This window comes from Dermochelys coriacea, chromosome 1, assembly GCF_009764565.3.
Source record: "Dermochelys coriacea isolate rDerCor1 chromosome 1, rDerCor1.pri.v4, whole genome shotgun sequence".
In the NCBI taxonomy this organism is placed as follows: domain Eukaryota; kingdom Metazoa; phylum Chordata; order Testudines; family Dermochelyidae; genus Dermochelys; species Dermochelys coriacea.
The window spans coordinates 53,355,292-53,383,152 of record NC_050068.2 but is presented as its reverse complement, the minus strand read 5'-3'; the positions used below and the strand labels follow the sequence as shown (position 1 = coordinate 53,383,152).

General features: G+C 41.2%; 1 long non-coding RNA gene across 1 annotated transcript; it reads right to left on the bottom strand.

The window, feature by feature from the left end:
* Positions 1–4,472: 4,472 nt before the first annotated feature.
* LOC122457599 lies at positions 4,473–21,154 on the bottom strand. Its single transcript, XR_006277229.1, has 3 exons — positions 20,995–21,154; positions 19,761–19,765; positions 4,473–4,484 (listed from the first exon to the last, which is right to left on the bottom strand). It is a non-coding gene; the product is annotated as an uncharacterized LOC122457599 (long non-coding RNA).
* Positions 21,155–27,861: the final 6,707 nt, after the last annotated feature.

The following is a 27,861-nucleotide window of genomic DNA, read 5'->3' as shown; positions in this document are numbered from 1 at the left end:
TCTGTGAACTTCAGGTAGTGGGAGTGTTGATTGTCCCATGCTTGGCACCTTGGATAGCCATCTACTGCTGTGCAGACTGGGTATAAGACACTAACAAAAATCAGAATGAATGCAAAACACAATCACTTTGTTGACCACTCTACAAGGTGCAGTGACAGAGAGAAACTGGTTCCAGCAGATTTTGTTCTAGAGTAGTTGCACAAAAGATATATTCTTGATGTCATTAGAACAAGTATCAGAGTAGCAGCCGTGTTAGTCTGTATTCGCAAAAAGAAAAGGAGTACTTGTGGCACCTTAGAGACTAACAAATTTATTAGAGCATAAGCTTTCGTGAGCTACAGCTCACTTCATCAGATGCATCCGATGAAATGAGCTGTAGCTCACGAAAGCTTATGCTCTAATAAATTTGTTAGTCTCTAAGGTGCCACAAGTACTCCTTTTCTTATTAGAACAAGTATTCAATAGTCTTTAAAAATAATATTACAAGAGGGACCTTCCTCATTAGACATTTTCTCTTTGCTGGACTTCATATTACTCAAAGGTGTTTGCAAGACAATACATTTGCTGACATTGAGACATTATGCATACATCTAAGACCAACTGTAAAAAAGCAATTGAACATTTAGCTGTAAGCCCTAACTCCTTCTACAAAAAGACCTGCTTTATAATAGAAGATCAAAGAAGTTGCAGTACTGGGAGAAGTACAGACTATGCATCAAGCTGCCAAGTATTTCTCTTACTTGCTTGCAATTTCTTTCATGTCAACAAGAGGTATGGTGTGGGAGAGTCAGAAAAATATCTCCTATAAAGCAAGGTTTATGGCATTATATGTCAGAAGAAAGCTTAGACCTTAACAACAGAAATGTGAACTGTTAACATGGTTATTTCGTTGCTATTCACCAATAAATTTTTGGTTACTTTTTAATCTAGGAGATGAAAAATGGAATGTGCTACATTGGGCCAAAAAAAAATAATCACAGAAAAGGGAGTCCAATGATTAAAATGAGATTATATTAATTATTGCAGCTCAAAAAAAGCCAGTGATAATTCACAATGTCAGAAGTGGGGGTTACATTTTCCCACCTTGCCCTGTAGGTCTCAGTAATTTACTGCTGAACTTTCTACTCACACAGTTTTGAAGAATGGATTACAATACTTACAGTTCTCTGATTGAAAGCACGTGTGCCACACTTGTGAATAATTTGAATTCAGTTATTTTAAAGCTTATTGCTTTTAAAGTGGTATCCATATTTTAAGCCTCAAAGTGCTGTCTTACTACAGGTGAATCAGGGGATTTCCTGGAGATGCAGATCTCTAGTTGGTAGGAACCAAATTGTGCTCTCATATACAACTTTGACTTCTGTCAGTGGAAGTTGTCCCTCAGTTTCTGGCCTCAGACTTTGATCCTGTAGGTCAAAAACATCCCTGGTATAATTCCATTGGTTTAAATGGAGTTGGACCTACTTGTACCAAAGCGGAATTTGGCACTATACTTCTGTCTGAAAGAAGATGCTTGCTTGCAGTTTGAAGAATACTGTAGTTGTTTCATGGAACAAAGTGAGAAAAAGAGCTGCTGAGGGTAATAGGTGGATGAAGCTATAGCAGATAATGAAAACAGATACAAGCTGATGGCATCTCCAGCCAAGGAATTTGTCCCAGATCTGCTGTGTTACTCCAAATGTGCTTGAATAGTGGGTTAATAGCACTGTTTGCAGTGCAACGTTTGCCATTATACTTTGCCTAGCCTACCATCACATATGCTAATAAGAGTAACAAAAAATGATTTAATACAATTAGGTATTTGTGAGCTTAATCCAAGCTGACAACTTACAATGTCCCATGCTTGTGGGTCAAGTGTTACCACTAGTGGGAACAACACTTCTCATAAAAGGTTTGCAAGAACACCGAAACAGCCAGCACGTGCAAATGTCACCACTGCCATGCTTCCAGAGAGCAGCTCCAGCAGAAATTTAGCATTTCAGGTTTATCAATTGCTCCCAGTGGAGAGAAGAAGTGAAGCCCATTTCTAGCAGAGACCAGCTAAAAACAGGCACAAGCAACAGCCTTTGGTGGTTCAGGCAAAAATTTTGTTTGATGGTGCCGTGGCTCTTTTGAGAGAGGAAGGAATAGGAAGAGGGGGGGGTAGATTTTTACTCCTTCATTCTGATTTAAGTGTGATTAAAGAACATGAGAAAATACTCCAATGGGGGGAAAAAACAGCAACAAAAAAAACACCCACACACGGAAGAAAACCAAGAGGGACAATCTGAAAAGACAGACAGTCTTGGAGTGATTCAAAGGAGAAAAAAAAAACTAGCAAAGAAGTTTTTGAAATTTTCCTTGCATCTGGGGCAAACCATGTTGAAAAATTAAAGAAAACATATATAGAAAGATGATACATGGAATATAGGAAAAGAACATGAACAGAGATAGTAGAAAGTTGGCTAAACACTATTTGGGGAGGATTGTCATTTCATCATTCATGCCACATAGAGGCCAGTCCATAGTTGCTAATTCATCTATATTCCCCCCCCCCCCTTAAAATTTGGAATCTTCTGATTTAAAGAGACCAGAACATAGCATTTTACACCTAGTTAAGCACCACTTAACTACTTGGCACTGGCCAAATGCATCCCCACAAAGTGGTTATTTTGCTAGTGATGTGGCAAGTAAGTAGAAATCACCATCCACCAAGGTAAGGCTAACCTAGCTCCTTGTAACATCTCTCAAGGAGGTGGGCCTTTTTTTAAAAGTGTATTTTGATTAAATGGAGTGTTATTTCTTTGAGCGTGCTATTTGGTGCCAAACAAACAAGTTAAAGATGTATATTGTTTAGGGGTTAATATTTGTATTTTCAGTTTTACTTATGCTCTCCCCCCCCCCCTTTGCACTATTAGTCAGAGGAAGCTGGATGTGTCCAGAAGGAGTAAGACAATGCTTTAAAAAAAAAAAAAGAAAAAAAAAAGAAAAGTGTCAGAACAGCCATTCTTGCTTCAGAGCTTTGCTTCCCCATAAATATTTTGCTTTTTGCTAGGAATTTTATTGTATTAGATCCCATTCTCAAAAGGAAAATGTTTCTTTGTTCTTTTATGTTTTACACAGAGAGTCTCCACTTTTCTTTACAGTTGCTCAAAGTGACCTAAAAATATTTCTCATTGGCATGGTGAGATTTCATATCCAGTTCCCCTATTTACAAGATTCCAGATACCTGAGAGATTGTGCAAGTGACCTAAATGGTCTGTCTCAAAGCCTGTGCTGCTATTATTTATATTACTTCAGTACCTAGGAGCCTCAGTCCTGGACCAGGACCCCATTGTGCTAGGCACTGTAGGTGCTGCCTTTCATGAACATTAATTTTCCACAGGTGTTAGAGCAAGAAGAATGTGCTGAGTGAGATTCTTTGTGAACAGAGACAAGACCTTAAAGTTAATGGGTTCTAACTGCCCATATGAAAGGAAGAGATTGATCTAGGAACACTAGCTGCCTTACACAAGAGAGCCCAACATATCTATATGTTCATTTTCAGCAAAGCAGTTGTTTACTATAGTAAAAAGTGAAGCATTCAAAAAAGATGAATCTGCAATTGTTGCACTGTTTCAGACTGAGGAAGCTACAAATCAGTTTTTTCACTAGCAACTGGTTGGTTGGAAAATAGCATTGTTTTGGTCTCAAACCTGATCATAAGTATCAAACCCCAATTGTGCAATGTACCGGGTTTTTCATGCACCTGGTTAGATTTTAAACTGAGATTTAAAGAAAAAAATCCTAGTTACAGAAAATACAAAATATTTCATAAATCAAGGATTAAATGGAGTTCAGATAGGTAGTATACCGAGTCACAGCCTTGCATCATGAAGGTGTTAAATGTTAAATCTCATGCCATACATGGAGAGGCTTGCCTCACAGGTTGGAAACTATTAGGTCCTTCTACCCCTAACTTCTAGGTTTCTGTTACATCTGTGATACTAAGATCTCAGCTGCTATTGCAAATTACACTTAAGTTGCACCTGATTAAACAATGCCTTCTAAAAATATCCTGTTTAGCATAAGCGAAATTCAAAAGGAAATTCAATACAAAATCTGGAGACTCAGCTCTATATCAGCCTAGGTACTAGATCATAACACAACATTCCTCCCCAGCCACAAAATTTATATTTAGAATGTTGTCATGTTCAAGGGTATGGCGGTGCTTTGACAGTTACACAGTGTGAGCAGATCTCTTCTAGTTACTGTCAAAACAATGCACATGTTACAGATTTAATTACCACATTCAATCTCATTAGAAATATCAGGAAAAGAGTAACTCACTTTGACAATACTCCTGAAATAATAAGTGACTTGGATACAACTGTATATGTTATTTTTGATGCATTTATTTAAAATATCACTGCTAGTATAATGTGTAGTCTATACAAACTGTATTTGATAGACTGCATATACTATGAAGTATAATCTTGGCACATTTAGAGTAGATTTATATATCACTAATGACATCATATGTAAAGTATTTTAGGGTTTTGTTCCTTTAACAATTAGATCTTTGAGGTGGTGTCCACCTTAAAGTGACAATACATTTTAATGTAACTAATTAAAAATTAGGGGGAAAGAATTAAATACTGAAAATGGCTTTTATTGGAAATCCAGCATATGCTATTAGATTATGTTCATCTGAAGACTGAATATACATGGCAATGGCTTGGAGCTGACCTCATCTTGACACCTTCAAAAGAAGCTGGTACTGCCATACCAAGTTAAAGTGGACTGTGAGAAAGGCCATGCCTGCCTTCAAGCCCTGAAAAAAGATTGACTGTAGGCAGAGACCCAGAGCACGATGAAGTATCCCATCCAGCTATTCAGCAATAGCTCAGTAGCTTTTGCAGGAGAACCATGACCTCATTTCTAGTGTTCGTACTGTTTTTGGACTTGAGTCTCATCATTTTTAATAGTTTGCCTTAGATTTACTGTGGAGGAGATCATAGTTACCTTACCATGTATGGAAATAAGTGAAATGCACCACGCGTTCTCTTGTTAGATTTTTAATGTCAATGGCTGCATACATTTGCCTTGCTCTAGTATCTGAGATCACCACAAGTATTTCCTTTTCCAAGTAAATATGTGGTAATGGTTGGCAAATGTTTCAGTGGCTTCTGCCATGTGTCAAATGTCAAGTTCAGTGAGTTCTTTAAGTCACCTTCAAAATTCTCATTACTGGAGCCTAAAGGAGGTGTTTTGAATGTTTAAAGTTATCCAATTCAACTCACTTTTTAATTGCATGTCATACTGGCCTCCAGCCTTTCCCAAATCCACTCACTGCATCAGCAAGCTGTGTTTTATGCCTTTCCACATAACTCATTAGGAACAGATAAGTAGCCAGGTATGAGTTAAAGAAGAAAGATAAAGTAATGTCATGATTACTTATTAAAACTATGCAAAGGAATTATTTGGACATATATTTTTTCTAATATTTACTGGGGGAGAATTCATTAGATGAGTGCATAAATAATGACAGGTTCCAGACTAGCAGCTGTGTTAGTCTGTATCCGTAAAAAGAAAAGGAGTACTTGTGGCACCTTAGAAATTAACAAATTTATTTGAGCATAAGCTTTTGTGAGCTACAGCAGAAATAATGCAGTCTTCAGGGGGTTAGGTGGGGGAAGGAAGAAAAGCAGCCACCCCTCTAAAAGTATGTCTACACTGCAATGTAAACCTGGGCTCAGACTCAGGTTCAAGCCCAAATCCCTCACCATCAACACACAAGTCTGTCCGACTCAGGCCCCAGGCCTTAAGACCAGGCTAGAGGTGGGTCCAAGCTTGAGTCCTGCTATGGCTTGGGTCCAAACTCATTTTTCAGCAGGGGTGCACGTGGGGCCATGTGCCCAGACTCCTGGCCAGAGAGTCTGTAATGCTATCCCATGGGCCACGGTTTCTATCTGAAGACTAGCTAATCAACTCCCAGGAAATGGAAGGAAACCCCCTGGCTTAGGTATAGCAATTCAGCATTTAACTCTTCCATATTATTCTGATCACTGAACTGGAACCAGAACTGTGTCCCATGTTAGCTATGGGCAGTGACAAGCAGCAGCATACTTGGCCAAGGACTGCTATCTGGTCATGGGATCATCAGATTTTGGTAAATCTCTGGTGTGATACAAGCAACACATTTTACTTTTGCAAGAATACTAGAAAGGACTGTGTGTACCAACAAATATCAGAAATTTGCTGTGTGGGGATTCAATGAATCAGTGACTAATGGAGAGTGGCTCAAATGGCTCAATACCAACTATCAGAAAGTGAAAGATGAGAACTGCATCTCTGGGAACTCCCTGTCATCTTTCTCTTTTATGAGGGCTTTGACTGCATCAAACATGGAGGTCCTAGCAGTTCACAATAGCCTGGTCAGCCAAGATGGTGACCTTCTGAGCCCCAGATCTAAAACACTGAAGGGGAGCTGGAAAAATCAGACTAGTGAAACAACTTTGGTGCTCACCCCCAGTCCCAAATGAGGGTATGCCACTGGAGCAGCTATGGCACATCTTGGGTCCATACTCAGGAGTGGTTTGATGACACTGTCATGCTGGCTGGAGTGGCTCATGACTGAGTGCTAATCTCAGGGCAGGCTGTCAAAAAGCAGGGCAGACACCCCAAACTGGTAGCCTGTTCTATTACATTTCACCAACCCAGTAACAAATGTGAGCTTCTAAAGTACTAACAGTCTCACCATGGAGTCACAGTCCCTTTAGACTAGAATGCCCATCTTGCCACCCAGACAAGCTGGACCATAATAGATGGCCCCTTTCCCACCCCCCAAATACAATATTCAGATTACTCCCAGTCCCAAAGGGCCAGTTACTTACCCCAGGTCAATTGTACTCAAATCTCAAACCAAAGACAGACAATGGTTATAGCCAATCCTGTAATTAAACTAACTAAAGAATAACTAAGAAAAAAAAAGTTACTGGTATTTACAAGATTAAAACAGGAAACTTACACATAAATGAGCTAGTCTTAGATTTAAGAGGTAATAGAAGCTTCTATAAGAAGCTTTATGTCCTTTAGGCGGACACATTCCTAAACATAAGCAAAAACTCCCCATGCTGCTTGGCATCTTGGCCCTCTGAGTCCAGGCAGCAAAAAGAGACCAAGTTTCTCCTTATCAGGGATTTTTATCCCCTTCACCATAGAATCCAAGCTGATGGCATGAGTTCATGTACAGGCCTCCCCTTCCTGGAGGGAGTGAGGAATGCAATCAACAAGATCACTGTCCTTTGATACTACACAAACCCCCATTTGCCATCAATGGGCCATATTATGTGCAGCTTGAGCACTTCACCTTAATTAATGCTTCTTTGTACTTGTGTAACTCACCAAACAGGAAAAGGTTTACAATGCAAACACTCAATATAACTTTATACCATGGATTACAACTGAGATCAATGCATGCAGCCTAGAATCACAGAAGCGTAGGACAGGAAGGGACCTCAATAGGTCATCTAGTCAAGTCTCCTGCACTCAAGGCAGTACTAAGTAATAATTAGACCATTCCTGACAGGTGTTTGTCTAACCTGTTCTTAAAGATCTCCAATGATGGAGATTCCACAACCTCCCTGAGCAATTTGCTCTAGTTCTTAACCACCCTGACAGTTAGGAAGTTTCTTAATATCCAACCTAAACCTCCCTTGCTGCAATTTAACCTCGGACTATAGGACAAGAAGCAATGGGCTTAATGAGAAGGTTTTTTCACCTTCCTCATGTAACAACCTTTAATGTACTTGAAAAGATATGTCCCATAGACCCAAGTTTCTTTTCCCCAGGGGTGTTCCACTCCTATGCTGCCCTGAGACCCTGCCTCCACTCCACCCCCCCACCCTGAGGCCCTGCCCTTGCTCTGCCTCTTCCTGTCCCTGCTATGCCTCTCTACCCTCTCCCAAACTCCTCTCCCAGCTGCCACAAAGCTGTTTGGTGGTGCCTCCAATCAGCTAATTGGGGTGCTGCCAGACAGCTGTGGCTGGTGGGTGCTGAGTATCCAGTATTCTCACCCCTCCCCCACCCGCAAGTGGTGCTCTAGCCCAGGATCACCCACAGAGTCAGTGGGTATATCATGTCCCCCCTCACTCTTCTTCTCCAAATTAATTTTTTTTGGGGCATTCCTCCATAGGTCATGTTTTCTAGACCTTTAATCATTTTTGTTGCTCCTCTCCAAAATTTCTCCAATTTGGCCACATCTTTCCTGAAATGTGGCACCCAGAACTGGGCACAATACTCCAGTTGAGGCCTAATCAGTGCAGAGTAGAACGGAGGAACTACTTCTCATGTCTTGCTCACAACACTCCTGCTAATACATCCCAGAATGACGTTTGATTTTTTTGGCGCAACTGTATTAACACTGTTGATTCCTATTCAGCTTGTGATCCCCTATGAGCCCCAGATCCCTTTCTACAGTACTCCTTCCTAGGTAGTCATTTCCCATTTTGTATGTGTACAACTGATTGTTCCGTCCTAAGTGGAGGACTTTGCATTTGTCCTTATTTAATTTCATCCTATTTACTACAAGCATTCCAGAGTCTAAACACATTATTATAAAACTAATCTATTTTAAACTACTAACTCAGTTAAGTTGGACTGGTTTCCAATTATGCATTTGTCAGTGAGGCCCTGGGCATGAGCTGATACCAGGTCTGTTAGCACCACACACCCCCTCCCCTGCCCTGCCCCGCCCCGCAGAGCAGCTTGCCACAGAGCAGAAGAGGTGAAATTAGCCCTGGAGCATAGTACATTCCTACCTCCATGCTTGTTATTAATATACAAATGGAGGGACTTCCAGCCCATGACCAGAAGCAATTATTTTTACAAGCTGTAGGTAGCAGTATGCATCTGCTAATTGCAGAATACACACCAGCACTTTGGCAGCTCTCACCCCCATGTGGAATTCAAAATGGATACAAACCACACACTTCCTCCAAGGAGTACTTGTGGCACCTTAGAGACTAACAAATTTATTAGAGCATAAGCTTTCGTGAGCTACAGCTCACTTCATCGGATGCATTTGGTGGAAAAAACAGAGGAGAGATTTATATACACACACACAGAGAACATGAAACAATGGGTTTATCATACACACTGTAAGGAGAGTGATCACTTAAGATAAGCCATCACCAACAGCAGGGGGGGGAAGGAGGAAAACCTTTCATGGTGACAAGCAGGTAGGCTAATTCCAGCAGTTAACAAGAATATCAGAGGAACAGTGGGGGGTGGGGTGGGAGGGAGAAATACCATGGGGAAATAGTTTTACTTTGTGTAATGACTCATCCATTCCCAGTCTCTATTCAAGCCTAAGTTAATTGTATCCAGTTTGCAAATTAATTCCAATTCAGCAGTCTCTCGTTGGAGTCTGTTTTTGAAGCTTTTTTGTTGAAGTATAGCCACTCTTAGGTCTGTGATCGAGTGACCAGAGAGATTGAAGTGTTCTCCAACTGGTTTTTGAATGTTATAATTCTTGACGTCTGATTTGTGTCCATTCATTCTTTTACGTAGAGACTGTCCAGTTTGGCCAATGTACATGGCAGAGGGGCATTGCTGGCACATGATGGCATATATCACATTGGTAGATGATCTGAAATTGTTACAGATCTCATTTGTAAATTTCACTTTACCATTATGTGCGAAGGCTTTGCACTCTGCTTAACTCGGTTGTGTCCACAGAGTGTCTGGGAACGAAACTGTTGCTTTCAAACTTACTGAATCAGTTTTACAGAGTTTTTTTTAGCCTTACCATTCCAAAGAGACTTCTGCTGATGTAATGAACATTTTCTGAAGCACAGAGACAATGTATGGTTTCATTTCTATTTGCAGGCACTTTCACCACTATAGACCAGCCACAGTCCATTTGGGAGCCTGGTGTGTTAGTGCTGGTTGGACTGGACAAATGAACTCCATGCAATCCTCCACCCACATCTAGTGCATTTTGCATGTATTTGCTACTGTAAGGGGAAAGATGAAAGGTGGGCAGGAGACATGCAGAAGTAAGGAAGGTTTTTTGGCACAGATTTCACTGTTCAATGTTTCTGGCATGCATTTTATTTTATTTCTGTGTTGATCTTTTCATGGCTGCTGGCCTGCCTGTCAGTTCTTTAATACTGGCATTTTGTAGAAGTAGGGATGGAAATAAACTGTCCCCTGACAAGCAAAATGCACAACGTGCATTTCAAAAGAGGACAGACAGACATGAGGCATAACTGAACTGTATCTCTTTTCTGATCCAGCTATGACAGGTGCATTTTCCAGCTGAGCATACCAGTTCAGAAACTCCATACTGTCAGGAAGCCACTCCAGAGGAAATGGCTCACCCTTGGCTTCACAAACATGGTGATTAGCACAGCAAGCCACGGTAGTGTGGACAGCCTGGATAACACTGGAATCCAAATGGTTCTGAACAGGGCTGGCAGGATTTCAGTCTGCCAAATACAAATTTAAACCACCATTTTACACTTACTGAGACAGTAATTAAACCTCCTTTTGGCAGGGACTGAAGTTCAGGGGATGGTTTCATTACCAAAAGGCAAAAAAGTATATACATAGGGTCCTCTAGACTAGTAGAGACTGTTATTCCATTTGGGACAGTGTCATCTGGTGGACTAGTGTTTGGTATGCCCATGAGGCCAAACTCCTGATTGTCAGAAAACCCTTTTGCAGTGCAGCTCATGTGGACATCCATGAATCAGAATCTGGTCAACAAGGGCCTGCGTTACAAGAGCTTTTGTGGCTTATGTACTTGTGTATCCATATTTTGCCCTCTAAAGTACACAAGTCCCATCAACAGCCCTATCACACACGCTATTCCCTCAAAATTGGTAATTGTTTCAGGGGACATTGCCTCAGAAGCTCTGCCCCCATAGTTAACTTGCCAACAAGCTGGTTATCAATGCACTTGTCACACACAGTGGTGGCCAGATTTCAGATGGTTATAGCACCCTGCTTCTGGGCCAGACCAGCCTGCCTCATGTGTGGGTCCTGATACTGGAGGGTTGGCAATCAAGCTGCTCACAAAGCTCCAGAAACTTTTTTATATAAACATAAAAGTTCTGTACCCACTGCTGATCTTCCCAGGTTTACATGACGGGATCCCACCAATCAGGGCTTGTGGTCCTGCTCAAGAAGGAGCCATCTATACAGAAGGCATCACTGGCTATACTGAGAGTTGTGAGCAGGATCCACCAATTGGAGCCTGCCATGTCTGTATCCTTCTACCAAAGGCACCTACTGGAGGAGGTCAGAAAACACTGCTGAGATGTCCCCTAGCATCTTTATGGATACTCTGCCCATTTCCTGAAACAGGCATGAAAGCATCATCGGACCAGTTCTTCCAAATGGTACCTCATCCACATTGCCTGCTACTATTGCCAGGATCATGCCGACATAAAGGAGGACTCATCTGGATGTGTTGTGGGCTGGGACAACTTCTGGTAAAAATGCCATGGGATAGACAGTCATGTTTTCCTCCCAGTGCACCATAAACAAAGAGCTAGAACATCTACAGCTTGGGAGGGCTCTAGCAAGCCTGGGATAGGCTGGCATGACTTGGGTCTTCCTAGTGGAGCATGAATGTATGAGCACCAGAGAGAGACCTGGATCCAGAAATTCTAAAACTAGAGTCACTAAATCAGTGTGATCACTCAAGTGTGGGATTAGAAGCACTGAGCCTACAGACTTGAATCCCACAGGCTCAGGCTTACATTGCAGCATAGACACACCCCAATTTTCCCCATAGCATTCTTGAGTACTGTTAATCTCTTCATAATTAAAGTAGAAACTTGTTTTCAATTACAAGCTTGATTTTAGCTTCATCTAAAATTCTCAAAAAGGATCTCCCCACCATCCTAGCCTCATGCCTCTAAAATAACCTTCCTGCTTCAAATATAAAACAGAGGTTGATCATATTTTGAGAATGTCAATGCTATTTTGCATCATTGGATCTCAAAGTGTGTCTTATAAGCTTCTGACAAGACTTACTTGACACTTACTCTTTTAAATAACTGTTGGAGATCTAACCTATTCTCTAAAAATAGATGTATCCTGTTTATCAAAGCAGTTAAATGTATCAGTTTCCATTTCTTCCTTTTTTCTACTATGGTGCAAGTCCTTGTAAGAATGGCTTTGCAAGCCTCCTAGAGAGAAGAAATATTTGCTTGTGTTCAAAAGCAGCAGTGCTTTTAGACCTAGGTCAGCTAGCTGCCATGTTAGGGCTACCATTGTTGACCTAGGTCTAAAAACAGATCCAGTGAGGATTCTTCTGTTGGTGCTCACTGCTGAAAGTGGACAGGTAGACAACAAGGTTGCGAGTTAGTTAAGAGAGCCAAGTAAGAAGAGAGCAGATAGGGTGCCCGTCCCAGTTTTTGGCCAGATGCTTGCTATGTGTCCAATAGAAAGCACTTTATCACCTAATCCTATTCCCTGACTGGGATCAGTTTATGCAGCCTTTTCTCAGTGCGACTATGGAAACAGCCAGATTGTCAGGGTCTATGCCAACCCTGAAGATCCAACCCCACCAGAGTCCACCTCAGATGGAAAGAGACTAAGTTGGCCCGAAAGCTCCAGAATCACCAAGCTTGTTGTCCTTAAGATCCAAGGCTGGAAGGTCACTGCAAAGGTGGGCCACTGTTGTTTGTACTGAATGTGCAAGAGACTGTCCATATAACAGCTGTGAATATGGATATGTAGGAGCTGCATCTCAAAACTGTAGAAATATGTAAAAAAAGGGACAGCCCACAACCCCATATAAAATTTACAATCCTACTCAAAGAGGAAAAGCAGGGTGTATACACCTTACTGGGGGAGGAAGAGCACAAGGGAAGAGTGAAACAGTCAGTTTAGTACAACAAACTGCAGGAACAGCACCCACCAACTGCCTAGCCATTGTCAAGAGTTTTGCAAGCACCACAGCAGAGGTAAGTTTAAGGTGGAATTTAAAAGGGGATAGTATAGTGGTATGACAAACTGCCTTGAACATCAGCCAACTTTATTTCTTGAACTGTTGACTACTCCTGGTAAAAGAAATTAAGACTGATCTTGCATTACCATTGCTTTCCTGTAATTTTGTTTTAGAACGCATGCTCAGGTTTTATTTGTAAGGTAACTTGCATGAAGTCAGGTTCTTTGGTGACTAAAAGTATCAGCTGTAGGCACCAATTGTCCTTCATAGGAGGTTATCACCATTTGACAGTCACTTCTACATTAACAGCTGTAATACAGCTAGCAATTTAGCTTCAGGTGTGGCATAAACAGGAAGGACAGATTGACACTGAAAAGGATTCTATGTTGCTTTCATGCATCCATTCCTAGTAGAGCTAGGGGGGTACCCAGGAAGGTCTCAAAATAGCCTGTTCATGAAAGCTTTCATGGGAAGTCACTGGGGCTTTAAGCAAGTTTTTAAGAAAAATTGCTGGCAGCCAAGGGCCAAATGCTAATCATTGTACATATTTAATGAGCCATACAGAAACCAGTGGGGACTGCTTGTGTTGTGTTAGTATGCCAAGGAGGCTTTGTTCCTAAAACAAAGCCAATGGCTGTCTGGTAGTCATTTTCCACCTAACCAGGTAGCTGGGGCCTATGGCTCAGCTATCTAAATGGCAGGAATGATCCAGGGGATGCAGAATAGAGCTGAGGGATTAAATAATTTTAAGTGATGTCAGTTCCGGAAAATTGACCTTGACTCCCCCCCCACCAATTCAGTGATTTGGGTCAAATAATTAAAAAAAGAAAATGGAATGAAACTTTAAAGATGTCAGAACAAAACAATGATTTTGGGGGTGTTTATTTAAAATCTCTTCTGAAACAATTCAGCAAAAAGCAGCACAAAGTTGAAATAAAATTTTTCCTGTTGCCAAATTTGCATGTTTTGCCAGAAAAGGTTCAGTTGAAAACCCCCCTGCAATTTAAAATAGAGTCCCCAACATGTTCATGGAAAATTTAACCCACCACTAACAATTTTGGGGTGGCAGAGAGAGCCTAGTTCTACATGACTTACAAAGCTGTGACAATTCAGCTCTTAAGTCACATGCCTATTTATTGGTATTCATAGCAGGATTTTGGACCAAGAATATAAATAGACATTTAAGTATCAGCTTCTCAGAATAGCTTTCACTGTCAGTTATCCCTGAATGCTTGTGATAATCCCAGTATGGCCCATTTAGTCATTCCTTGGCTGATCTGGTACAAAGAAGATTGTATTAGACAGTGCACTTCTGTACAGAGTTTTCACAATGCCTGTCTGCAAGCCAAGTGCCTATATTCTCAGAAGGCCGAGATGTGTCTATCTTAAATGCATAAAAACCTTTGAAGTGTGTATGAAAAGGCTTTGTTTGAATCAGAGTATGAGGAGGTAGAGTCTACAGGACTAGAAACATGATGTTCTCAGGAACAGGCAAGGACATGTTCTACTAGATAAAGCACTTGAACTGAGGTCTCCTGAACCTCAGTCTATTCCTAGCTTTTCCACTAGTCCGAGTGACCTTAGGCAAGTCACTTTCTCCTCTGTGCCATAATTTCCCCATCTGTAAAGTGGGGTTACTGATACTGAGCCTTCTTTGTAAAGTGCTTTGACAGCACTGTCACTAGATATGCAAGAGCTAGGTATTTATTAATTATTGTTAGGTATGTCCATTAATATCCTATCAGTGGACCCTACCTTCTCAGAAGATGGGGTCCACTGGTAGGATACTAATGGACACACTTCTAATAATAAGCATGTCCACTAAGACAAGCCCTTCTCACTGACTTCTAAAAGCAACATAAAATCAGCTGGTCTCCGAACAGATGTTTCGGATAGTTCCAAACCAAAACCCAAGATGCAGAAAAATACATTTAACCAAAGAAGTTAAACATTCAGAGCTAGTGATGTGATAGTTTATCACATCCCAGTTTTAGCAGAGTATATATGTAAATATTCCTAATCTACAGAACAAAGACTGCATTAGTGATATGTGGTTGAAATCAAACACTCGGTCAAGACTATTTTTTCCTTATTGTTCCAGACTTGATTAGTTGGTGTGCATTCCTGTACAATCTATTTGTGAGGCTTAAATTGCACATTGTTTGCTAAACCTGACACTTTAGTGCCTCTAAGTACTTCTTTGGCTAATACAAGGACTAGTGATCAAATGACACAGCCTTGCCAAAGCATCATTATCTTTTTGATGAGTGACAATTTAAGCCTCACTTTGCTGCTAGTTCTTTTTGAAGAGTGTGGGCTCCAAAAACAGAGTTCCTAAATTAACCATATCCTAAGAGTTGTTAATTAATTGCTCATGCAGGCATGAGATTACTAAATATTACTCCCCTATAAGTTAAATAAAAATAAGGCCCCACTTCTTTGATGTGGGGCACATGGAGACAGATAATGGGCCAATTATGTACAGATAAGGAACAGTGTGCAGACTCCAAACTGTTAAGCTCCTATTAGGAATCTTTAGTGCACTTGTACTGAACCTTTAGTAGGAATAAAGGTCTGGAGCTGGAGAAGACTGACGTGTATTCCATAGTCAACCTTTTAGGTTCACTTTGATTACCCATGGGAGGCACTGTCATGGAGGTCTTCCTGAATTGCCCTTGTATGGCCAGACAGACTGGAGGAGTCTGAGACTGATTTTACCCCCTCCTGCCCCAAAAATGTTTTACCCTTGTCTTGGGGGGAATCCTATTGTCCAGCCACAGCTTATTTTCACTGACGTAGCTGTGGAACCCTGCTAGCTCCATGCCATTGTGTTTTCAGTGAGCTGCAGTCATATGTTAACACTCTGGCCTGAGCTCTTATTAGATCTTACATGTTAAGCAGGGTTTGGCAGAGTCAGCGTTTGACAGCAAAGCTTCCAGAAGGCTAAGGTGCTGCAGAAGTGAAGTTCGCTATTTAGTAGATGACTCTTCTGTGTCAGTACTGAACCAGTGCTCCAGTACTGTGTTAAGGGGCACTGTGCTACTAGAAGTAGCTATCTTTTAAGGCAACATAAAAAAGCCAGTGGTAGATTTTGCCAGAACAGTAATGTTATACCTCAGCCAAGTTCCAAATATTGTCACCCTCACTGAGATGTTATATGAGCAAAGACAAGCAAACAGAGTTTTGACTCTGGTCAATGGCTTGTCTATTTCTCCAGAGCCCATGGAAACACATGCCAATTTCTCATTTCTAGCTCCAAAGGCCTTGCTGTTGGTGAGAAGGATTAAGCTGGGACAAACCATTACGTGCTCCTCACAATGCAGTGGCAATGCATGCAGGAGCTAATGCTGCTCTTTGTAGTTCTCTGCATGCAGAAGATGGGGTCCTGCCCAGGTGCGAGTGGCTGCCATGCTCCCAGGAGGAAGAGAGAAACTTGGCCAGTACCTTGAAGGTGCTAGTAGTGTTGATGCCGCTTCCCCCCTCGCTCCTGATTCTGCAAATCTGTGCGTTTGGGGATTGTGCCTATGCACCCCTCAGCCACCTCCCTTCCATGCCTTCTACTGCAGGAGGGTACACCAACATTAGCTAATTGCACTTGTCTCTACTGAATTTCATCTTGTTACTTTTCAGACCAGTTCTGCAACTTTTCAAGGAGAAAGCAGGTGGAATGCAAAGTACTTTGCACAGGAAAAACAAAAATAAAATCCCACCAAATGCATAGCTACAAAATGGAGACTGTAACTGGCTAGGCAGAATACTGCCAAAGACGATCTAGGGTTTATAGTAGATCACAAATTGAATACGAGTCATTGTGCAAAAGGCTATTATTCTCGGGTATATTAACAGGACTATTGTATGCAAGACAGTGGGACAATTGTACTGCTTTACTCAGCCCTGGTGGCTTGGCTCAGCTGGAGTAATGCGTTCAGTTCTGGGTGCCATGCTTTAAGATGTGGATAAACTAGGAAATCCAGAGCAGAGCAACAAAAATGACAAGTTTAGAAAACCTGACCTCTGATTAATGGTTAAATAACTGGTCATGTTTAGTCTCCAGAAAAGATGACTGAGTGGGAGACTGATAGCCCTTTAATGGATTTGAAGAAGGACTAATCAGTTGTTTGCCCTATCCCCTGAAGGCAGGAAAAGTAGTAATGGGCTTAATCTGCAGCAAGGAAGATTTAGGTGAGATTCTAGGAAAGGATTTCCTCAGTAAGGATAGTCAAGCTCTGGAATAGGCTCCCAAAGGAGGTTGTGGAGATTTTAAGAACAGGCTGGACAAACACTGGTCAGGGATGTTCTAGGTGTACTTGGTCCTGTCTCAGTGCAAGGGGCTAGACTAGATGACTTCAAGGTCCCTTCAAGCCTCCATTTCTATCATTCTGTCTTCTTGTACAATATGTTGTATAGATATTATGCTTCTTTAAAGTCGTTTGGGTGACTCTTTTAAAGAAAAAAGAAAAGGAGTACTTGTGGCACCTTAGAGACTAACGAATTTATTAAAGCATAAGCTTTCGTGAGCTACAGCTCACTTCATCGGATGCATTTGTGGAAAAAACAGATTTCCACCAAATGCATCCGATGAAGTGAGCTGTAGCTCACGAAAGCTTATGCTCTAATAAATTTGTTAGTCTCTAAGGTGCCACAAGTACTCCTTTTCTTTTTGCGAATACAGACTAACACGGCTGCTACTCTGAAATCTTTTAAAGAAGTCATTCTGCAGCATTTAGAAACTGGGGGGGGGACCCTAAAATGAAAGCAAAGCAGCTCAGCTTCCCACAATACTGTACACTAGAGTATAGACAAAATACATTTCAACTTATGTGCTAAATTTCACTTTTTTTTAATTAAATAAAAACAACTTTATCACATGAGCTCAAACTATCAGAATTTGGTTAAAGACCAAGATTTTAACTATAGAAAGATATTGCCCTCTACTGGCCATGTGAATAAAATCTCAAAATAAGAGCTTTTAACATATAAACATGTGGACATTGAAAACATGCTGAGTAACTATGGTTCCCTTTGATTCGAGTGTTGTGGGAGGTCAGTACTTCTGGAAGTCAGGCCCATAAGATCATTGAGCAAACTGTCCCTTGCCTCAGTGGCACCTAACTTAAGGTTAACTCCAAGTTTCTCAGAATATACTCAGTGCTAGAGCTTAGCGCCCCGAGTAAGTCATTGTGAAATTTGCCCTTTGTTTGAGAAGTTAGGCGCATTAACACTATTTAAAACTACTAAACAGATAGTCCACCACTGTTCACCCAAAACTATAGTTTGTTAACTGTTTCTGGTGAGAATTGAGAGATTCTCTCTAAATCTGGTAACTAAAGTTTGTTATCAATGTATTTGTTTGAAGTACAGTCATACACCAGAACTAGTAGGAGAATACAAGAGTTACACTGTCACACAAATTAGGTGGCACTTGCCTAACTGAAAATAAGTGGTTCTGGAGGACCCGATAGAGTTTCATACTCTTTTGCAATAATTTTACTAACTCAAGTCTGTGTGCTTGTAAGGGAATTTACATGCCTAATGAGTGAAGAATGCAAACAATCCAGAATTCTGGTGAATCTTTAATACTATTGATTGCACAGTTTCCAGTTTCTTAGAGAGAGTATTCCCTTCAGTGAAGTGGAGTCTGATTAAACTAGTTGAGCAAGACCCACATAGTACAAGCTCTTCTATAGCCATACTTTTAAAAGACTGCTTATTGATGAGTACTAATTATGCAGTACATTTGGACTTGAAGTGGTCAGGAATTTTTGAAGCACATGGGTTGGTCAGAAAATGCCAGTTCTTCAAAACCAGAACTTTTTGAAGGAATGCACTAGTAATAACTTCTGCCAGGAAAGATTTCTCAGGTCCAGGATGGAATTTCTGCTCAAAACCAGAGCAATAGATCCACCCCAGAATAGCTCAGGAGTTAGGACACTCAGCTGGGATGTGGGAGTCAGAGGTTGACGTGCTAGCTCCAAATTCTACAGAGTTGCACCTGGGTCTCCCAAATCTCAGGTGAGTGCCCTAACCACCAGGCTATTCGCTATTTGGAGTTACAGTGTCCAGTTTGATCAGAAAGTCCAGCCAAAAGGGGACCTGACAGTGTTCAGTCAGATCTACTGAACTAACACCTAAAGTATGGTTACTGCAGGCAGGGGAGGTGCCAAGTCATCACCCACCTCAATCCCTACTCAGCCAGGGCCACTACATCAGGTAGCTGAAGCTCCCCAGCCCTGCCTCTGCAGGCGAGTCCCTCTGGATCCAGGCAGAGGGGAAAAGCCACTAGCCACAGGGGAGGGAGAAGAGGAGCGAACAGGGATGCAGGGCAGGAGAGGTTCCAGGACTCCATCAATTACCAAGTTGGCAACCCTCTGTGGTGTGGGGGTCTCAAATTTTGAAAGGTCTCATTTTCATCTTCATGGGGGATGGGAACAGTTACAGAAATCTTGAAATAAATATGTGGAAAGGGAAACTATTCCCCACCCAACTCCAATTTGGACAGGTATAACATCAGTCCACAGAGGGGAAGCTCAGACAGAGGAACAGGATTAAATTGTTAGTTGTGTGTAGATCAGCCATTTAGGCCCATGTTCCCATAACCTCATGCTGCCCACATCAATTAGTTTGTAAACAGCACTTCTAAATCCACACCTGCTTCAGCAATTAATACATTGAGGATTAATGGATTTCTTTATCATCCATAATGCATGTCAGATTTATAGTAGTATTGTCTTGGGACTGTAATTACATTCCAGAGAATGTATTCTGGCTTTGTTTCATCATGCTGTACCCAGAACATTTCCCCTGCCGCTTCTGTAAAACTAATTTTTCATGTCACTATGCCTGTCACTTTTAAGATTCTTAAAGAGGTGGTGCTGTGATTAACTGATCTTGTCAGTTCTCTTCCCTGCAGGTTGCATCAGCCTATACGCCATAATCTTTAATATACTCCTATTAAAATTTGGAGTTCCTCTTCTCTCACACCCCAATATTTAGTCCTTTTGTATCTTTATCAGCATCTGAACTCCAGCATGCAGAGTTTCCTTTCTATAATCACTGCTAATATTTTTTTTAAGTCTGTTTGTTAGATCTCCATTGTCTGATAACACCAAACAGTGGAATAAGAGCTAAAGCTTTTATTCAGATGGTACACTGAATTAGTACTTCCCTACAGCAGGTAATTAACATTGTGGCAGGCTTAGCCAGCTCTTTGTTGCTGTTGCAATACCCTCTCTGAGCAACGCTGTAGTGCAGATTTCCTAACTGTTGAAAAAAAGAAAAGGAGTACTTGTGGCACCTTAGAGATTAAAATTTATTTGAGCATAAACTTTCGTGAGCTACAGCTCACTTCATCGGAGGCATCCGATGAAGTGAGCTGTAGCTCACGAAAGCTTACGCTCAAATAAATGTGTTAGTCTCTAAGGTGCCACAAGTACTCTTTTTCTTTTTGTGAATACAGACTAACACGGCTGCTACTCTGATAACTGTTGAAAGACATTAGTATTCTCTGAACAAGTCCTACCAAGAAAACTGCAGGTCAAAACATCACATGGCATCCTAATAATAGGGTGTCACACTTGGAAGAAGTGGTAATTAAAACAGCTGTACATGGATTAAATGAATCTGCATTTACCTATGTAGGATTGATTAGCATCACTATTGCAGAGACCAAGTGGGTGAGGTAACCTTTTATTGGACAACCCTCTGTTGGTGAGAAGCTTTTGAGCCACACAGAGCTCTTTAGCTGTGATGCTCTGAGTACCCAAACGCAACACAAATTCTAAAGGGGCTATTCAAGGTAGAGTGGCCTGTTAACATCTCTGCAGTCATAGTCAGGTAGTGATCAATGGCTCCACAGTTGGGTAGTGATCAATGGCTCCATGTCTAGTTGGCAGCCAGTATCAAGTGGAGTGCCCCAAAGGTCGGTCCTTGGGCCAGTTTTGTTCAATATCTTCCTTAATGATCTGGAGGGTGGTGTACATTGCACCCTCAGCAAGTTTGTAGATGACACTAAACTGGGAGGAGAGGTTGATACGCTGGAGGGTAGGGATAGGATACAGAGGGCCCTAGACAAATTAAAGAATTTGGCCAAAAGAAATCTGATGAGGTTCAACAAGGACAAGTGCAGAGTCCTGCACTTCGGACGGAAGAATCCCATGCACCCCTACAGACTAGGTACCGAATGGCTCAACAGCAATTCTGCAGAAAAAGACCTGGAGTTACAGTGGATGAGAAGCTCGATACGAGTCAGTGTGCCATTGTTGCCAAGAAGGCCAATGGGATTTTGGGCTGTACAAGTAGGGGCATTGCCAGCAGATCGAGGGACGTGATCATTCCCCTCTATTCAACTTTGGTGATGCCTCATCTGGAGTACTGTGTCCAGTTTTGGGCCCCCACACTACAGAAGGATGTGGAAAAATTGGAAAGTGTGCAGCAGAGTGCAACAAAAGTGATTAGGGGATTGGAACACATGACTTATGAGGAGAGGCTGAGGGAACTGGGATTGTTTAGTCTGCAGAAGAGAAGAATGAGGGATTTGACAGCTGCTTTCACCTACCTGAAAGGGGGTTCCAAAGAAGATGGATCTAGACTGTTCTCAGTGGTAGCAGATGACAGAACAAGGAGTAATGGTCTCAAGTTGCAGTGGGGAAGGTTTAGGTTGGATATTAGGAAAAAGTTTTTTCACTAGGAGGGTGATGAAGCACTGGAATGGGTTACCTAGGGAGGTGGTGGAATCTCCTTCATTAGAGGTTAAGGTCAGGCTTGACAAAGCCTTGGCTGGGATGATTTAGTTGGGGATTGGTCCTGCTTTGAGCAGGGGGGTTGGACTAGATGACCTCCTGAGGTCCCTTCCAACCCTGATATTCTATGATAGGACAAAAAAAAAGACAAACAAAAAAAGAAGGATAAGCCTTAAATCTAGGGTCTCTGATTTTTAGTGTTGTAGCCGGATCTATAGATCATGAATAAAATTCCCTGCTATCACTTTGAGGGTTGACAGGTTCTTGTCCCAAGATCAAGCCCAGTATTATTCAAATTATATAGTTGGGAACCCCAATGTGCACAGGTGCAACACTCACTGTAGGAACTCTTATATTTACAAATAAGATATTAATACTGAGTTTGTGTGTGTCTTTGCTAAAATGTAAGAGAGAGATAATACAGAAAGTACATCTGAACATCCATACTTCCTCATCACTAACATTTCAGGTTGTCCTGCAAGGGATGGTGTAAGATAATGGCTATCACCTTCACCAGTGGCCATCATTCTGGCCCCTCCTAATGGCTATATCTCTTCCTTACTGCCCTGGGATGCCACTTCTATAATATGTTAAACTGCTGTTACCATGTCTAATGCATATTCAATAGGGATTTCTCCCCTCTTGAATATTTGTAATTCTTCCCCTTACCAAGGTTAAGGTTAGTACATTTATGATTTCACCCCATCATCATATACACATCAATTCATTGTCATGGCACTCTTGCAGTCAAATGTTCTGTCCAAAGCCTTCCAGATGCTGGTGTCAGTTCATGTTCTGTGGTCAACTGATGTCATTGTGGACAAAATCCCACCCCACTTCCAGTTCCCCAAAAAAACTTATGAATTACTTAAGAATGCCAAAGTTCATAGGCCTCCAGCCTCATAACTGCTGAGGCCAATGTCTTACAGGATACAAGCCTGTAGGTTCCTTGCATTACTGCTGAATATAATATTCTGCTTTATAATGCAAAGCAGTGAATATAATAGAAGTAAGATGGCCTGCTGTGCTACGGTGTCTAGCACATTTATGAATTTAAACTCCCAGGCTTGTCTTTTGAAGGTGTTATGCAGGTTTCTTTCAAGGATGAGGAATGATAGTGGGGCCGCTAAACACTGAGGATGGAGTGGAGGTCAAGGATAATCTAGGCATGGCCCAATATCTAAACAAATACTTTGCCTCAGTCTTTATTAGAGCTAATGAGGATCTTCTGGATAATGGTAGCATGACAAATGGGAATAGGATATGGAGGTAGATATTACCATATCTGAGGTAGAAGCAAAACTCAAACATCTTAATGGGACTAAATCTAAGGGCCCAGATAATCTTCATCCAAGAACATTAAAGGAATTGGCACATGAAATTACAAGCCCATTAGCAAGAATTTTTAATGAATCTGTAAACATTGTTGTACCATTGTTGTACCATGACTGGAGAATTGCTAACATAGTTCCTATTTTTAAGAAAGGGAGAAAAAAAAAGTGATCTGGGTAACTACAGGCCTGTTAGTTTGACATCTGTAATATGCAAGGTCTTGCAAAAAATTTTGAAGGAGAAAGTAGTTAAGGACATGGAGGTCAATGAGACAAAATACAACATGGTTTTACAAAAGGTAGATCATGCCAAACTAACCTGATCTTCTCTGAGAAGAGAACAGATTTTTTTAGACAAAGGAAATGCAGTGGATCTAATTTACCTAGATTTCAGTAAGGTGTTTGATACGGTGCCACATGGGGAATTAGTTAAATTGGAAAGATGGGGATCAATATGAAAATTGAAAGGTGGATAAGGAATTGGGTAAAGGGGAGACTACAGCGGTTCATACTGAAAGGTGAACTGTCAGGCTGGAGGGAGGTTACAAGTGGAGTTCCTCAAGGATCAGCTTTGGGACCAATTTTTTTATTACTGACATCAGCACAAAAAGTGGGAGTGTGCTTGTCATCAATATAAAGGGAAGGGTAACCACCTTTCTGTATACAGTACTATAAAATCCCTCCTGGCCAGAGGCAAAATCCTTTCCCCTGTAAAGGGTTAAGAAGCTAAGGTAACCTAGCTGGCACCTTAACCCAAAATGACCAATGAGAGGACAAGATACTTTCAAATCTGGAGTGGGGGGGGGCAAGGAACAAAGGGTCTGTGTCTATTTGATGCTTTTGCCGGGGGGGGGCGGGAAATCAGGAATGCAGCCTCACAACCCATTAGTTAATAAGTAATCTAGCTAGTAATTCTTTAGATTTCCTTTTGTTTAATAGCTCGTAAAATAAGCTGTGCTGAATGGAATGTATATTCCAGCTTGTGTGTCTTTTTGTAACTTAAGGTTTTGCCTAGAGGAATTCTCTATGTTTTGAATCTGATTACCCTGTAAGGTATTTGCCATCCTTTTACAGAGGTGATTCTTTTAATTTCTTTAAATTAAAATTCTTCTTTTAAGAACCTGATTGATTTTTCATTGATCTTAAGATCCAAGGGTTTGGGTCTGTGTTCACCTGTACAAATTGGTGAGGATTCTTATCAAGCCTTCCCCAGGAAAGGGGGTGTAGGGCTTGGAGAGGGTATATTTTGGAGGAAGCCATCTCCAAGTGGGCTCTTTCCTGTTCTTTGTTTAACATGCTTGGTGGTGGCAGCATACGGTTCAAGGACAAGGCAAAGTTTGTACCTTGGGGAAGTTTTTAACCTAAGCTGGTAAGAATAAGCTTAGGGGGTCTTTCATGCAGGTCCACACATCTGTACCCTAGAGTTCAAAGTGGGGAAGGAATCTTGACAGTGCTAATAAAGTTTGAAGAGGATACAAAGCTGGAAGGTATTGCCAATTTAGAGAAGGCCTGGGATACCCTACAGGAGGATCTGGATGACCTTGTAAACTGGAGTACTAGTAACATGATGAAATTTAATAATGAGAAGTGTAAGGTCATGCATTTAGGGATTAACAACAAGAATTTTAGTTATAAGCTGGGGATGCATCAATTAGAAGTAACGGAGGAGGAGAAGGAGGACCTTGGAGTATTAGTTGACCACAGGAGGACTATGAGCTGACAGTGTGATATGGCCATGAAAAAAGCTAATGTGGTCTTGAGATGCATCAGGAGAGGTATTGCCAGTAGAGATAAGGAGGTGTTAGTACAGTTATACAAGGCACTGGTGAGACCTCACCTGGAATACCATGTGCAGTTCTGGTCTCCCATGTTTAAGAAGGATGAATTCAAACTGGAACAGGTAAAGAGAAGGGCTACTAGGATGATCTGAGGAATGGAAAATTTGTCTTATGAAAGGAGACTCAAGGAGCTTGGCTTGTTTAGCCTAACCAAAAGAAGGTTGAGATATGATTGCTCTCTATAAATATATCAGAGGGATGAATACCAGACAGGGAGAGGCATTATTTAAGCTCAGTACCAAACTGACCATCGGGAAGTTTAGACATGAAATTAGATGAAGGTTTCTAACCAAAGGAGTGAAGTTCTGGAACCCTTCCAAGGGAAGCAGTGGAGGCAAAAGATTTATCTGGTTTCAAGATTAAACTCAGTAAGTTTATGGAGGAGATGGTATGGTGGCATAACATGATTTTGGCAATTAATTGATCTTTAATTATTCATGTTAAATATGCCCAATGGCCTGTGATGGGATGTTAGATGGGGTGGGATCTGAGTTACTACAGAGAATTCTTTCTGGGTATCTGGCTGGTGAATCTTGCCCACATGCTCAGGGTTCAGCTGATTGCCATATTTGGGGGTCAGGAAGGAATTTTCCTCCAGGGTAGATTGGAAGAGGCGCTGGGTTTTTTTTTGCCTTCCTCTGTAGCATGAGGCACGGGTCACTTGCTGGAGGATTCTCTGCACCTTGAAGTCTTTAAATTAGGATTTGAGGACTTCAATAGCTCAGACATAGGTGAGAGGTTTATTGCAGGAGTGGGTGGTGAGGTTCTGTGGCCTGCATTGTGCAGGAGGTCAGACTAGATGATCATAATAGTCCCTTCTGATCTTAATATCTATGACGGGTTTCAGAGTAATAGCCGTGTTAGTCTGTATTCACAAAAAAGAAAAGGAGTACTTGTGGCACCTTAGAGACTAAAATTTATTTGAGCATAAACTTTTGTGAGCTACAGTTCACTTCATTGGATGCATTCGGTGGAAAATACAGTGGGGAGATTTATATATACACAGAGAGAGAGAGAGAGAGAGAGAACATGAAACAATGGGTTTTATTATACACACTGTAAGGAGAGTGATCACTTAAGATGAGCTATTACCATCAGGGGGAGGGGAGGAAGGAGGAAAAACCTTTTGTGGTGATAATCAAGGTGGGCCATTTCCAGCAGTTAACAAGAAAGTCTGAGGAACAGTAGGGGGAGAAACAACATGGGGAAAGAGTTTTACTTTATGTAATGACTCATCCACTCCCAGTCTCTATTCAAGCCTAAGTTAATTGTATCCAGTATGCAAATTAATTCTAATTCAGCAGCCTCTCGTTGGAGTCTGTTTTTGAAGTTCTTTTTTGTTGAAGGAGAGCCACTCTCAAGTCTCTTAATATCTAAGAGTCTATGATAGCATGGGGGGGAGTGTTCACCCACAGGTGATATTGTGGTTTTCTATTGTTTTTCTGAGAGAGTTTGAGAATATAATTCTTGTATGGTTTCACCGACATAGTTGTTGAGGCATTTAGTGCCCTGGGTGAGACTGTAGGAGGATCCCAGAGCCCAGGCCTTAATGTCTACACAACAGTCCTGCAAGCTCAAGCCACCTGGCACAGGCCAGCCACAGGTTTTTAGTTGAAGAGTAGAAATACACAGAGAGAACAGCTTATTGTACAACTCCCATCTCCAACCTATCCACCATATTCATATATGTAGAGATCACAAAACTGGATTGGACTAGGACAAACTTATTTGTTCAATCAAGTGAGTAAAGGATCAGGACTGCTTGAGATCTAGGAGCCTCCCAAAAGGTTACAGCAAAGACTAGAGCTTTACAATCGGTTACACAAGAGTCCTGCAGCTTGCAGTACACAACTATTAGCTCCAAATCATACACAGGAAGTTGTCTGAAACTCTGCATTTGTAAAATAGACAGATCCCCTATATAACAGCCAACATTGTCTAGTGTTAATTCTTGTCTCTTGTAAAGAGAACTCATTTTGAGCCAAATTCAGTTACACCCATTGCACCCACCCCTAACACTCCATTGCATAAAGGATAAGTTGCATAAAGGATAAGGATCAGTTGATGCAGTTTACATGACTAGGAGCAAAAACAAAGTTACTCAGGGATTTTCAGGTCCACGCTCATGGAAGTGCCTGTAGCAAACAAAGGGATAACCATTTATACCAGCTTACAAGGAGAATTCAGCTACAGAATACCACAGGATGATTCCAAAGCTTATAGAAAGCTTACAAAGATTAAAAGAAAAGAGTTCTATAAGGCTCTCTAGAAATTAATTTAAAAAAAAAAGTCTTAGTTCCATCCCTATTAGGTTCCATAGGACTTCTGTAGAAAGGCAAGGGTTTGGTTGCATTTATTATTACAGAGATAAATCACCACAGAAGTCAGATCAAGGCTTAGAGTCCAACTCCTATCCTCAAGTTTGGGATTTTAAATTCCATCCCATAGTTCCTTAATATGATGGATTAGCACAAGTTCCTTTGACATTTTAGCATACAATGACTCAAACACACTGTGGTCTTCCCCATCACTATAGACAAGCTGTATATTGTATTTGTACTATACAGGATAATGGATTTTGAACAAAGCACTACAAGCATTACATGTAGGAAGGTGCTGATGGGATTACTTGGAAATTGTTTAAGGAGACAACAGGATATTGATTAATATTTGCTTTTTCCATAAAACTCTGTGTCAGTCAGTATAATACAGATTCTTTAAGTTGTTTTAAAGATTTTTAATTTTTATAAGCATATATAGTGAATGGTTAGTTTTCCCCCTAGATTAACTTTGCTTGGTATAGAAGACTACACTATTTAGCATCTACACAGCATATTTTAGCTATAGATCTGAAAGCATTTCACAAAGATGAGGAAACACATGGTCCTTCATTCAAAAGAGATTAGGGCAGGCCAAGAGAAGAAATTTAAAAAAATGCATCCGATGAAGTGAGCTGTAGCTCACGAAAGCTTATGCTCAAATAATTTTGTTAGTCTCTATGGTGCCACAAGTACTCCTTTTCTTTTTGG